This window comes from Macadamia integrifolia, unplaced genomic scaffold (genome assembly GCF_013358625.1).
Source record: "Macadamia integrifolia cultivar HAES 741 unplaced genomic scaffold, SCU_Mint_v3 scaffold367, whole genome shotgun sequence".
NCBI lineage: Eukaryota > Viridiplantae > Streptophyta > Magnoliopsida > Proteales > Proteaceae > Macadamia > Macadamia integrifolia.
Genome location: NW_024869711.1, coordinates 119142 through 133409, shown reverse-complemented (window position 1 = coordinate 133409; position 14268 = coordinate 119142).

Here is a 14268-nt window from a genome sequence, read left to right as displayed (position 1 = left end):
TGAGGTCAATCCTTATGAATGGTCATCAAGGTTGAGAGAGATCATTGAAGACTGGAGATGGAGGAGACAAGAAAATAAAAAAGCCACTACGGAGTTGCCTCAAGTACTGCAATTTTTGCAGACTCAGATGGCAAAGAAGTGGCTGCTTCGTAAAACCGTATCTTCGGTCTTCAATGGGCTTCCACATTTCTATGATGCTCCGGTAGCTAGTGAGAGAGGAGGCTTTTGTGGAGAATTATTTACACGGTCTGGATCATAAAAGGAAAATAGATCAATTGGGTTTTTATGTGACAGAAAGGCCTCCACTAAGGGTGTCAATATATTACCGAAACTATTTACCGGAGCCAAAACTGATCGGTTATAGTCGAATCGAATTGGACCATAGTAAATTGATCCGATTTTGGTTTTAGAGTTCATAATTTTGATTTGGAACCGAACTGAATTGGAAAACCGATGGTTAGCCGGTACCTAGTAACCATCGGTACCTAGTATTAAGACTTAAATGTTGAAATTCAATGGTTCTCTACAAAAAAAGGGGAGAAAAAAAAAAGAAAAAAAAGCAAAGCACTAACCGAGAAGGGAGCTTCACTTTCACACAATCATACTTCTGATTTTCTAATTTCTAGGATCATAGTTAATTAGTTATAATATGTGTAGTCTTTTACATAGAAAATATATTGTCCTTTGTAAAATAAATGTATATTGTCTTAACTCTTTAAGAAATTTAATATATATAGGATTCACACTAGCTGTAGGATGCAAACCATTTTCTAAAATGACACTAGCCCCATGTAAACCGGTTGTGAATTGTTGCTGCCAAAAACCCCGCTAGTCCAACCTACACAAACACAGACGACGGAGGCTCGGAACTTTGTCCGGGGTTAGTCCTCCGACGCTCAAGTCAGGGTCGGCCGCACAGTTCAATAAGGGAGTAATGGTGAGGGTATCAGAGCTTACCTTCCCCTTTCTTCCGTGCCTTCTTATATAGCTCTCCGGCCTTAGGGTTTTTCCCCTTTCTTCCCTCTTAGAGTCCTACTCGAATACGTCCACCCTTCTGGGGGGAATATTCCCCTCATGCAGACGACGTGATCCCGCGTGATTCTGCGGGCGTGCCTCGGTGATTGAGCGTGCTTGAGTGTGAGTGGTTTCTTGGAACCTTCGTCTGGCGGAGGACACGTGTCTTAGAAGCGACACGTGTCATTGGCCCCATCGAGAGGTTATTTTGGCTATATCAGGAGCCCCCTTACTTCCACTAGGAGCTTCTTCCTGTGGGAGTAACCATCTTCTTAGGTTGACTTGTTCCTTCGGCCTTGGCATTACCAGTGACCAAGGCTTGGGGTTGATCGAGAGAAAGACCTTAGGCAGCTTCGGATCGGCTTTACTGAGCCCCCTGTTGAAAGTGGGACCTTTGGTCAGCCCCGTTCGGCTTCGCCGCACCCCCTGCCGAGGGAGGGACCCTCGGATAGGTCCGTTCGGCTTTGGCCGAACCCCCTGTCGAGGGTGGGACCTTTGGTCAGGTCCGTTCGGCTTTGTCCGAGCCCCCTGCCGAGGGAGGGACCCTCGGTCAGGTCCGTTCGGCTTTGGCCGAGCTCCCAACCGAAGGAGGGACCCTTGGTCAGGTCCGTTCGGCTCTGGCCGAGCCTCCCTGCCGAAGGAGGGACCCTCGGTCAGGTCCGTTCGGCTTTGATCGAACTCCCAACCGAAGGAGGGACCCTCGGTCAGGTCCGTTCGGCTTCGGCCGAACTCCCAACCGAAGGAGGGACCCTCGGTCAGGTCCGTTCGGCTTTGGCCGAACTCCCAACCGAAGGAGGGACCCTCGGTCAGGTCCGTTCGGCTTTGGCCGAACTCCCAACCGAAGGAGGGACCCTCGGTCAGGTCCGTTCGGCTTTGGCCGAACTCCCAACCGAAGGAAGGACCCTCGGTCAGGTCCGTTCGGCTTTGGCCGAACTCCCAACCGAAGGAGGGACCCTCGGTCAGGTCCGTTCGGCTTTGGCCGAACTCCCAACCGAAGGTGAGATCGTCTGCTAGGTTCGTTCGGGCGCAAACCTCGAGGCTTCGTACCCTGACGTGGCGGTGCCATTAATGCTCGGGAAGTCGTACCGCCATTCCCCCCTCTATATAGTGTGGGGGGCCATTTGTGGGGCAACCTTTCTTTTTTTCCTTCGGAGAGCTCACCTTCGGCCTCGGATCCCCTTCTAACCTTCGTCCTCTTCTTCCTTAGCTTAGCAACAAGTAAGTGATGTCTTCCTCGTCGGGCTACAGCCCGTCGTCCCGCGAGAGGTCAAGACCAAGACGTAGGTATAGGAGTCCTGGGGAAGTCCGAGGGATGTCCTCGGATTCCACCGACTCTCCCTCCTCCCGCGACTCATTGTCAGCGGCCTCACCGTCGGGGTCCAAGGGAGGCTCCAACGGTGAGGAGTTCAGGGAGAGGGTGCTCGACGCCCGAGCCCAGACACAGGAGCCCCTAGAAGTTGAGGCCCTTAAGATCGTCTCCACGATGGACGAACCAGAACTGGAGGAGCTGAGGGCCTCCTTCGGTGTTTCGGATGCTTTCGAGCTCCGTCTGCCCAGACCTTTTGACCGAGCCAGCTATCGGAACCCCGAGGAGCTGTGCCTGTACAAGGAGGCCTTCAAGGCAGGCCTTCGGCTGCCCCTCCACCCCTTCTTTACCAAAGTGTTTCGGCACTATGGGGTAAGCCCGACCCAGCTAACGCCGAACGGGTGGCGACAAGCGTTAAGCTTCGTCATCTTCTTCGTTCGGCACAAGAGGCCTCTCTCCCTTCAACTTTTCATCAACTGCTTTCTTCTTCAGGCCTGCAAGGGACTTACGGGCTGGTACTATTTTTACCCCCGAAAGGACCTTCAGCTCCTGAAGGGTTACCCGACTTCCATCCACGGATGGAAGGAAAAGTACTTCTTTGTAAAGTTGACCGAGGGGGTGCCCTTCGGTACGGTCTGGGACATCCCGGACCTTAGGGATGTGAACTCCGCCCCTGCCCTATTCGGGGCAGACGCGGAGTCGTTGGCGATGGCGAGGCGACAGGAAGGCTGTTCTCCAGTCGAGGCCGACTGCCTCAAGTCCGACGCCATCCTCTTCAAGTTCGGGCTTAGCCCGGGTGAGTTAGGCTAGCCTCCGTCTGCTTCCTTCGAGTGTCGGTCCTTCGTACTAATATTTCTTGCTTCTTCTTGCAGTGCAAGTTACCAGAGCCGAGGCTAAGGCCGCCGCCGCTGCAAGGCAGGAAAAGATAAAGGAGGCCAAGGCACGTGACGCCCCCCAGCAGCCGAAGTCCAAGAGAAAGGAAAAGGCGGGCCCGTCTTCCGAGACCCCGAAGAAGAGGCCCAGGGTGGAGGGGTCGACTGCCGAGGCTGTCCAAGCCCTCGCTGCTCCTAGAGACGGTCTGGCTCAAGACCCTTCGTCCGCCGCTGCCTCCCGAGGTCCGCGGGTCTCGTCGACGAGGGCTGAGGTGGGGTTCATCCCACAATGGTCGGTGAAAGAAGACGACACTCTGGCCGTCGGGCGGGTTGCCAGAGAATTGGTGATGAAGGGGAGTCTTCCCCGAGATGCCACCGAAGCCCAGAAGCAAGGGACGGCGGCACTGATCACCTCGGCGTGCATCTACATGGCGGGGGTAAGCTTCGGTCCTCCTTCCCCTTCGGTCTTCCTGCCTCTTTTTTTACTTGTACTATATATGTATTTTTTTATTCTGACCTTCGGTGCTCTGTGCAGGCTCAGAACCAGATGGGTCAGCTGGCGGCTCGAGCCGAGGCCATGTCTCGGGAGCTGGAAGCCAGCGAGAGGGAGAAGGTCTCCCTAGACAACGAGCGCTCCACCCTCCTCGAGAAGGTGGAGCACCTGGAGAGGGACCTAGCCTTCGAGCGCCGAGAGTGCGATCGGAAGCTCTCGGAGTTGAAGTCACAAGTGAGGGCCCGCCTTCAGGAGGCCGAAGCCCGAGGGGTCGAGAAGTATCGGTCCTCCGAGGCCTTCAAGGAGGAGATCAAGAACGCCATCGCCCCAGGGTACACAATGGGCGCTACCGAGGTCCGAGATTGGGTCCTCGGGCGCTACCCTGGGGTTTCCTTTGCAGACAGCGGCCTCATCTTCGAGGACGACGATGTGGAGGTGGTGCCATCAGCCACCAAGGTTGCAGACGCCGACGGTGGAGGCTGCAGCGAGGAAGGCGAAGTCCAGCTGCATAAGGAAGTCCCTCTGACCCCTGGTCGTGGAGGTTCGGACCAGGAGGCACTTCCCGCCGAAGACGAGGCCGTGAACCCGACGGACGCTCCTTGAGGTCGCCTCGGCTCTCAGCGCAGGCTACCCCCTTCTTGTCATGTAACTAGCCTTCGGGCCTTAATGTAATCTTTGCCTTCGGGCTTCGTATGTAATCCATGCCTTCGGGCTTTATGAATGCAATCGTTCTTTTTCCAACTGTCTATTTAATGATCTTCAGTTCGTAAATAGTTGCAGAGGGCCGAAACCCTAGTTGACCTTCTTAGTAAGTCAGACGAAGGCCGACCCTGTTATCACGCAATATTTTACAAGTGTTTTCCCTCTCGGCTCCAGCCGAAGGGTTCACCGGAGGTCGACCCTTCAATAGTCCAGGTAATCCACCGTATGTACCCTCGGCTCCAGCCGAAGGGTCCATTAGATGCTAGGTCTTCACCGAGGGTCGACCTATTAGTAAGTCGGACGAAGGCCGAAGGGTTCCCCTAAGGTCGACCGTCCAATAGTCAGAATCGCCAAGCAATACACCAAGTGTTTTGCTTTCGGCTTAGGCCGAAAGGTTCACCGAAGGTCGACTGTCCGATAGTCAGAATCACCAAGTGTACCCTCGGCTCCAGCCGAGGGGTCTGTTAGATGCTAGCCCTTCGGTCAGGTCAGTTCGGCTATGGCCGAATTCCGAGCCGAAGGGGTGATTGCCGAGTGAACCTAGCATTGTTTGTGCCTCCAAGGTGTGGACCTTCAGTCATCCGTTCCGCAGGGTTAGAGGTAATCAGCCTGGAGAATTCAGTTGCCGTAAACCAGCTCTCGTATTATCCATAAAATCTTGCGGATTTCAAAATGAATTACAACTTAAGGTTCAAAAGGACAATAATTGCAAAGAACTACAGACGGAAAAATTTTTAGAGCCACCACTTTACTACTGGTGGAATTTTCTTAGATTATCGGAGTTCCACGATCGGGGTACCCTTACTCCCCCCGTAGTCTCTAGGTGATAGGACCCTGGTCGTATTACCCTCGAGACTCTGTAGGGACCTTCCCAGTTTGGATCTAGCTTCCCTTGATGCCTTGGGTCCGACACTTCCGCCCTTCTGAGGACAAGGTCGCCCTGCCTAAACTCGTTCTTCCGGACTTTGGTGTTGTAGTGCCTAGCGACCCTCCGCTGGTAGGCGGCGATCCTTTCCTGTGAAGCTTCTCTAGTTTCTGCCAAGAGGTCCAAATTTGCCCGGAGTCCTCCGTCGTTTTCGTCTTCGTTGTAGTACCGAATCCGATGGGTAATAGCCCCTATCTCCACTGGGAGTACAGCTTCAGTGCCGTATGTTAACATGAATGGTGTTTCTCCGGTAGCTAGCCTCTCAGTGGTGCGGTAGGCCCAGAGGATGTGGTGCAACTCGTCTGCCCATAGTCCTTTGGCATCATCTAGCCTCTTTTTTATCCCTTGGAGTAACGTACGGTTGGTTACTTCTGTTTGCCCATTGGTCGAGGGATACCCGACGGAGGTTTTCCTGTGGTTGATGCTGAGGGCTTCACAGAACGCATCGAAGGTTGGATTGGCAAACTGAGTTCCATTGTCCGTAACCACGACCCGGGGGATTCCGAATCTGTATACCACCGCCCTTTGGAAGAAGTCTCTTATGTTCTTTTCTGTTATCGTCGCTAGGGCTTCGGCTTCCGCCCACTTCGTGAAGTAGTCGACTGCCACCACGACAAACTTCCTTTGTCTCGTGGCCAGGGGGAACGGGCCTAAGATGTCCATCCCCCACATGGCGAACGGTACTGGGCTAGATAAGGACGATAGCTCGGTAGAATGTAGCCTGGGCACGGGGGCGAACATCTGGCACTTGACGCATTTCCTGACCAGTGATTCTGCGTCCTATCTCATTGTCGGCCAGTACAGGCCCTGCCTTAGTACTTTGTGTGCCAGGGCCCGGGCTCCAAGGTGTTGGCCACATATCCCTTCATGCACTTCCCGGAGCGCGTACTCGCCGTCAGATGAATCCAGGCACTTGAGGTATGGTGAGGTAAACCCTATCTTGTATAGTGTGTCATCCTTCAGGAAGAAGCGTGCTAACCTCGTGCTTACTTTTCTTGCTTCGTCCCTGTTCTCTGGGAGCTTCCCCTCCTTGAGGTATTCTATTATGGCGTCCATCCAGCTTTGGCCGTTTTCACCTACGGGTAACACCTCGCGGGGTTTCTCGATGCTTGGCTGTGGTAGTACTTCGAAATACACCGCTCGTCCAAGTTCTGCGAAGTCGGAAGTGGCCAGCTGTGATAGTGCGTCTGCGCTAGCATTCTCTTCTCGTGACACCTGCTTTACCTCAAATTCCTTGAAAGCCGCTGACCTTTCTCGCACCGTGTTCAAGTATTCGGCCATCCTCTGCTCTTTGGCCTCGTATTCGCCATTCACTTGCCGCACCACGAGTTGGGAGTCGCTATGCACTACTAGTTCCTTCACCATCAAAGCCCGAGCCAGATTAATTCCGGCTATTATCGCTTCGTACTCTGCTTCGTTGTTGGAGGCGTCGAAGTCGAACCATAGGGCGCACTCTACTTTGAAGCCTTCGGGGCTTACCAACACAATTCCAGCGCCACTTCCATCGCTGTTGGAAGCCCCATCCACATACAGTGTCCAAGCCTCATCTGCTCGTCCCTCGGCAGATTCCTGCGGGTCATCGGGGATCGTCGTCTCCGCTATGAAGTCTGCGAGGGCCTGTGCTTTAATTGCGGTTCTCGGCTTGTACTGGATGTCGAACTCTCCCAGCTCTATGGCCCAATTTACCAGACGACCGGACATATCTGGTCGCTGCAGTATTTTCTTCAGAGGCTGGTCGGTGAGTACGCATACTGTATGTGACTGAAAATATGGCCTCAGCTTTCTTGCCGCCGTCACGAGGGCGTACGCCACTTTCTCCGCCTTTCGGTATCTTGTCTCGGCATCTAAAAGGGTTCGGCTGACGTAGTATATTGGCCGTTGTTGCTTTCCTTCCTCTTTCGTCAGTACGGCGCTTACAGCAACTGCCGATACAGCAAGGTACAGCTGTAGGACATCTCCGGTGTTCGGCTTTGTCAGCAGTGGGGGTGCGGCCAAGTACTCCTTCAATTGCTCGAAAGATCTTTCGCACTCCTCCGTCCACTCGAACCTTTTAGCCCCTTTCAGCGCCTTGAAGAAAGGAAGGCATCTATCAGCAGACTGAGACATGAATCTTCCGAGGGCGGCTACCCGACCCGTCAGCTCCTGGACTTGCTTTACGTTCTGGGGTGACCTCATGTCCCGAATGGCTTGTATTTTGACTGGGTTGGCTTCGATTCCTCTTTCCGAGACAATGAAGCCGAGGAACTTCCCCGAGGCTACTCCGAAGGCACATTTTGCCGGGTTCAGCTTCATGCCGTACCGTCGCAGCACTTGGAACGCCTCTTCCAAGTCTTGGATGTGCCTTTCCGCCTTCAGGCTTTTCACGAGCATGTCGTCCACATACACTTCCATGGTCTTGCCGATCAGTCCTTTGAAAACTTTATTCACCAACCTTTGGTAGGTGGCCCCTGCGTTCTTTAGCCCGAAAGGCATGACCTCATAGCAGTACAACCCTCCTTCAGTTATGAAGGATGTTTTCGGGACATCAGCCTCAGCCATTTTGATTTGGTTGTACCCCGAGTATGCATCCATGAAACTCAGCGCCTCGTATCCCGCCGTGGCGTCGATGAGTAGGTCTATCTTTGGCAGGGGGTATGCGTCCTTGGGGCAGGCCTTATTCAGGTCGGTGAAGTCGATGCAGATCCTCCACTTCCCGTTTGCCTTCGGGACCATCACCACGTTAGATATCCACTCCGGGTACTGAATCTCGCGGATGAACCGGGCCTTCAGTAACTTTTCTACTTCCTCATCTATCTTCTTCTGCCTTTCTGGGGCGAACGTCCTCTTCCTCTGCTGCACCGGCTTCTTCATTGGGCTAACATTTAGGTGATGTTCTATTACCTCTCGGTCAATCCCGGGCATGTCCGACGCCGACCAGGCGAATACGTCAGCGTTGCTCCGTAGGAATGAGATGAGTCTCTCCTGTTGCGGCCTTGGCATGGTAGCCCCAATCTGGAATTGCCGGGTGTCGTCTCCTTCTTCAGCTTCAACTTGCAACAGGTCTTCGGCCGGCTCTCCCCGTTGATAACTGGCATCATCACGTAGATCCTCTATTGGGAGCGTCTCACCCGCCTTTTCTTTTCCCCAGAGAGTAGTGGCGTAACATCTTCGGGACGTCTCCTGATCACCCCGACACTCCCCGACGCCATTCTTGGTAGGGAACTTCATTTTGAGATGGGGGGTGGAGACGATGGCCTTCAACAGATTCAACCCGACTCTTCCTAGTATGACATTATACGCTGATGTAATGCTCACCACCAGGAAGTTGATCATCACTGTCGCCTGGCGATCTCCGGTGCCAGCTCGAACCGGCAGCTCTATCGACCCTTCCACTTTCACCGGGGCGCCAGAGAATCCCTGCAACGGGTGTTCGACCTTCTTTAACTTTCCTTCGTCGAGGCCCATCTTCCGGAAAGCTTCGAGGAACAGGATATCAGCTGAGCTGCCATTATCCATTAAGATCCTCTTCACTTTGCAATCTCCTATAGTCATGGCGATGACCAAGGCATCGTCATGCGGGGTCTGTACCCCTTCCAGATCATCGTCTGAGAAGGAGATGACCGTCCCCGTCTTCGCCTTCTTGTTCGACCATTCTGCCACATGTACGCTCCTCGCGTAGGCCTTCGCCTTCCTGGCAGAGACCGAACTCTCTCCTGCGGCCGGGCCTCCACAGATGGTTGCTATAACTCTTGTTGGGCTCTTGTTCTCCTCTCGAGGCCGGCGTTCATCTTCCTCTGGTGTCTGGTTCCTCCGCTGTTCTTGATTTCCTCTGCGGGCGAGCCCCCCTCTTTCATACCGACCTCCGCCATCTCTTCGACGGTTATCTCTCCGGCCATTGCCTTCTGAAGCTAGCTCTTTCTCCCGATCTACAAATCTGCCTAAGTATCCCCTTCTGATCATTCCTTCTATCTCCCCCTTGAGATGCCAACAGTCCTCGGTGTCATGGCCGTGGTCTCTGTGGAAGTGGCAGTATCTATCCACATTGCGTCTTTCGGGATGTCGCCCCATCTTTCCTGGCCACTTCATGGCCCTGGCATCTGGAGAATCTTTTATCTGCATTAACACCTCTGTTCGCCTTCGGTTCAGGGGTGCATACCTCTCAAACTTCCTCGGTGGACTGGGGGCCCGACTGCGCTCGGACTTTCGTCTTTTTCTTTCTTCGACGGGTTTATCATCAACCCTTAAGGGCCTCTTCCTCGCCGCCTTCCTTTCGACTTCTTCATCTGCCTGGAGGGTTTCTTCCATCTGGATGTACTTATCGCATCGCGCCCTCAGCTCGGTCAGATCTCTAGGCGTATGCTTCGCTAGGGACCTCTTCAATTCCTTGTCCTTGACGCCACCTAGCAGGGCCGTGAACTCCTCCTTCGGGTCTAGGCCCCTGATTGTGATCTTTTCTTGTTGGAATCGCTTCATGTAATTCCGCAGCGATTCCCCTTCTTGCTGTTTGACATTGGTTAGGTTCAACGTAGTCTTCTGGAGGGGCTGGCTACTAGAGAACCCCTTCACGAAGAAGTAACTCAGGTCGCTGAAGCTGTGGATCGACTTCGTCGGTAGTCGGTTATACCACAGCCTCGCCGCCCCCCTGAACGTCAATGGGAGGGCCCGACACGTAATATTTTCCGAGACGCGATGGAATTGCATGGCGACCTTAAAGCCTTCCAAGTGATCGACGGGGTCCCCCGACCCGTCATAGGTGTTGTACTTGGGCAGGCGGAAACCGACCGGGAGCGGGTCCCTTATGACCTCGTCAGCTAAGGCCGTATCATTGGTGAGGTCGGGCTCGCGGTTCCCTGTCTGGTTTTCTGCCACCTTTCTGATCTCGTCCTTCAGGTCTAAGATCATCCTCTTTAATCCTGAGTCCTCGGACCTCTGCTTGTCTCCTTGGTGCTGATCCCCATGCGGGTCTCTGGCGGCGCGTCGCGTCCTACTTCGGGGCGCGGGACTCTCCCTTGCTCGGCTTCGAGGGTCACGACCGGCCCTCGTCGATCCTGTACTGCTTTGGTCTTCTTCTCGAGCCCTCTCAAACTGGACGTGGGGACCTGGGGGTGCTCCGCCGGTCCTATGGGAAACAGCTTTGGAGACCTCCCTCATAGTCTCGGCCATCCGGTTATATTTGTCCTGGAGGTCTTCGAACTGCTGCCTTGTCACGTACTCCTGGGTCGCGGGAGGCTGATGGTCGCTGCCTTCACGTACTGAATATCCAGCCGACCGCTGGTATCTGACGGACACTTCCCGGTCGTCATGGCCCCTTTCTCGTCCAATCTCCGCCGAGGGAGGAAGCTCCCCTGAAGGTTCTTCCCCCATGTCTATATTGGACGTTGCTCTCGTCCTTTTTCGGTTGTAGGTTCTCCCCACCATTACCGTCGTTCCCACAGACGGCGCCAATCTGTTGCTGCCAAAAACCCCGCTAGTCCAACCTACACAAACACAGACGACGGAGGCCCGGAACTTTGTCCGGGGTTAGTCCTCCGACGCTCAAGTCAGGGTCGGCCGCATAGTTCAATAAGGGAGTAATGGTGAGGGTATCAGAGCTTACCTTCCCTTTTCTTCCATGCCTTCTTATATAGCTCTCCGGCCTTAGGGTTTTTCCCCCTTTTTCCCTCTTAGAGTCCTACTCGAATACGTCCACCCTTCTGGGGGGAATATTCTCCTCATGCAGACGACGTGATCCCGCGTGATTCTGCGGGCGTGCCTCGGTGATTGAGCGTGCTCGAGTGTGAGTGGTTTCTTGGAACCTTCGTCTGGCGGAGGACACGTGTCTCAGAAGCGACACGTGTCATTGGCCCCACCGAGAGGAGAGGTTATTTTGGCTATATCATGAATCGAATAACAAAAACTGATTAAAAATTGTTATAACCGAAACCAGATAAAAATGATTCTGATTTCACCTTATTCCTATTCGGTGCGGTTTTGGTTTCACCTTATCAAAATGTAAACCGAATCAGAACCGAACTGAATAACCAGAACCGCACCGTTTGACACCCCTAGCCTCCACATCCTTTGTAGCCCTTTGCAGCCACCGCAAAGGTGCAATGAGCATCTGGTGGTTGGGAGCCCCTGCAAAAACATCCTCTGCAGTGACTACAGTGATGCAGTGAGCATCGGATGACCGAGAGGACCTCGGGGCGCATGTTCGGATGCTCTCAGCCATCCGATGTTCACTGCATCATTGCACTCACTGCAGAGAATAATCACTCGGGAGCCCCTTGAGGTGTGTGTTCGGATGTTCCCAACTGTCGGATGCTCATTGCAATGTTGCAGCGGTCGCAGAAGATGTGGACTCCTTAGAAAGGAAAATAGATGAGTGGCCGAGAATTGGAAAATGAAGAGGGGGAATGGGTTATTAATCAAACATTGAAAAGAAAAGTGGAAAGAAGAATGTTATCTTTGTTTTGAATTCTTACCCGGTTACCCCGTTTTGAAGAAGATTAACCTATTTCAAAAAAAAAATGGTGGTATGGTATGGCGTGACCGATCGGGAGAGGTAACTGTGGGCAACAAGCTATTCTCCCACTCAGTAAAGGTTAGATAGTGAAAGATGGGAAACCTGGAGTGAGATCTCTGCTGGTTTGATGTTCTTTTAGGCTCTTGTCATCATTAAGCATAAAGTCTAAACTTCTTTTTCTGTTTTTACTCAGTGGGGTCTCTGGTCTCTCACACACAAAAGGAAGATGGAACCTTCTTATTTCAGGAATGAGACATATCGTATGCTCGATTGTGTTTTGGTTAGGGGAGATGTATGGTTCTATTTCATGAATGAGACATCATATGCTTATATATTTGAAAAATAGTAATCACTGTATACATATGAAAAATAGTAATCACTGTGTACATACGAAAAATAGTAAAACTCAAGGGAATGTAGGAGGAGCCTAACATTTAACAAAATTTAGAGACCTCAACCGGTCCCCCGGCGGGGGGGGGGGGGTTTCAAATCATCCAAGAGGCATTTGGTCAAGACTTGGCAATCTGAGTGGAAGATATAGCGGCTTTAAGCCCCAATCTAACGGCATGGTCGGTAACTGTAGATACCTTACCAAAAAAAAAAAAAAAAAAAAAAAAAAACTGTAGATCTTCCTCTGTTGCAATCAATGAAGATACCAGAAGATCCAAAATGGAGATAAAAAAACTCCCTCTGTTGAAATTAATGAAGATACCTGAATACCTGAAGATCTCAGAGAGAGAGAGAGAGAGAGACGATGGGGTTTGGTAATTGAGTGATTTGGGCTTCTCAATAATAGATAGATTAGATCAGATGTTTGTTTTTCTTTCGAGGTTTATTATACGAAGACTCTTTGTCTAATTTCCCATTGAAGAAAGATGGTTTTCTCTCTATTAAGAATCGCCCTTCAAAATTCTTTACATATTTGTTTCGTAACGGAACGAAAATGGATACCGTTGGATGAGGCCAACGTGGCCACATCACTGGCAGTAATTACCGTATAAAGATGACCACAATCACAACAACGGATCGAAATCCTCTACGACGGTAGTTTTGGGCGGAGGCGGGCAGAGGGTAAGTTCGATGATGACACGTGGCACTGTTAACGTGTATGGTGGATTTCGGGTTTGCCAGTCTGAAATTTGATTTCCTCAATGAACCGGTTCATTTTATCGACCAAAACCCCCCAAAACCTAAGACGAAGCATAGCAGGTTCCGATTGAGAGTTTGCCGATCCTCTGTTTCTTCTTCTTCTTTTTCTTCTCTTCTATTCAGTCATAGTCGATTGTCGATAGTGCCTTCCTCCTCTTAATGGGTGTTGCTTACTGCTCAGTTGTTCCAGGGGCTTCAATGTACTCTGTTTCTTTTTCCTACTTTCCCTTTTGAAGGATTTAGGGTTTGAGTTCCCCAATGGCTTTCTCTTCCATTCTCATCTTTATTCTCATCTATTTATTTGTAAGATCAGGTGAGCTATTGTAGAAATTTTTCCTTTTATTTATTGAAAAGTGAAAAAATAAACTGGTTTTTATCTGTACACTTCATGCATGCTTTCAAAATAGCTTGTTTAATGCTATAACAGCTTCATCGGAGCTAGTGTTAGAGGAAGGGTATACCGTATCAACTGTTCTCGACGGCAACAAACTACAAATCAACGCATATTCAGTCCCCCACCTCGACCTGGAACTAGTGATCTTGTCGTCCTCGACTCCTTTTGAAATATTTTTTACAGTCTCTTTTCCTATCTCTCAAGGGATTACGTTGCACCAAGTTCATAACTCTGAAGATGCAAATGAACATTTTCTCTACAGATTCTGAACTCATAGGGTTTGGGTCCCAAAAGGAACCTGCTATGCTTCGTCTAACCGGTTCATTTTAAAAGCCAGATTTTAGACCGGCAAACTCTCAATCCACCATACACGTGGACAATGCCACGTGTTAAAATCACACATACCCTCTGCCAGCCTCCGCCAAAAACTACCGTCGTAGAGGATTTCGATCCCATAAGACCCTTAACGACAGGGGATCCCAACCCCATAGCACAAGGCCTGGAGGATAGGGAAGCATCCGTGAAGATGTGGTAGGTTCTCGAAAAAGGTGCAAGAGAAAGCCGAAGAGGAGAGATATGGCTGCAGGGAGGAGGCGCAAGTGCTGAGATGGTCTCACATACCTGTGAACCATATCCATCTAAGGGGCGAAAGGATACGTATGTGCTTTCAAAGACTGTAGAGTTCATGTGCTTCCCCCAAAGGATGACTGCATGAGTTGTGAAAACGTTCCTTCATCTCCCTTTTAGTCAAGCCTGGATGTCACCTCCAATGCATAACCCAATTTGCTATAGTCCAACTTGGATGAGATGAGGACCGCATAGAGACGCATAAAGCAAACCACATCTGTTGGGCATAGGGGCACTAGAAGAATGGTAACATAAATTTTTTTGATTGACAGTAAAATTTTCCTTAATACAAAATAAAATTA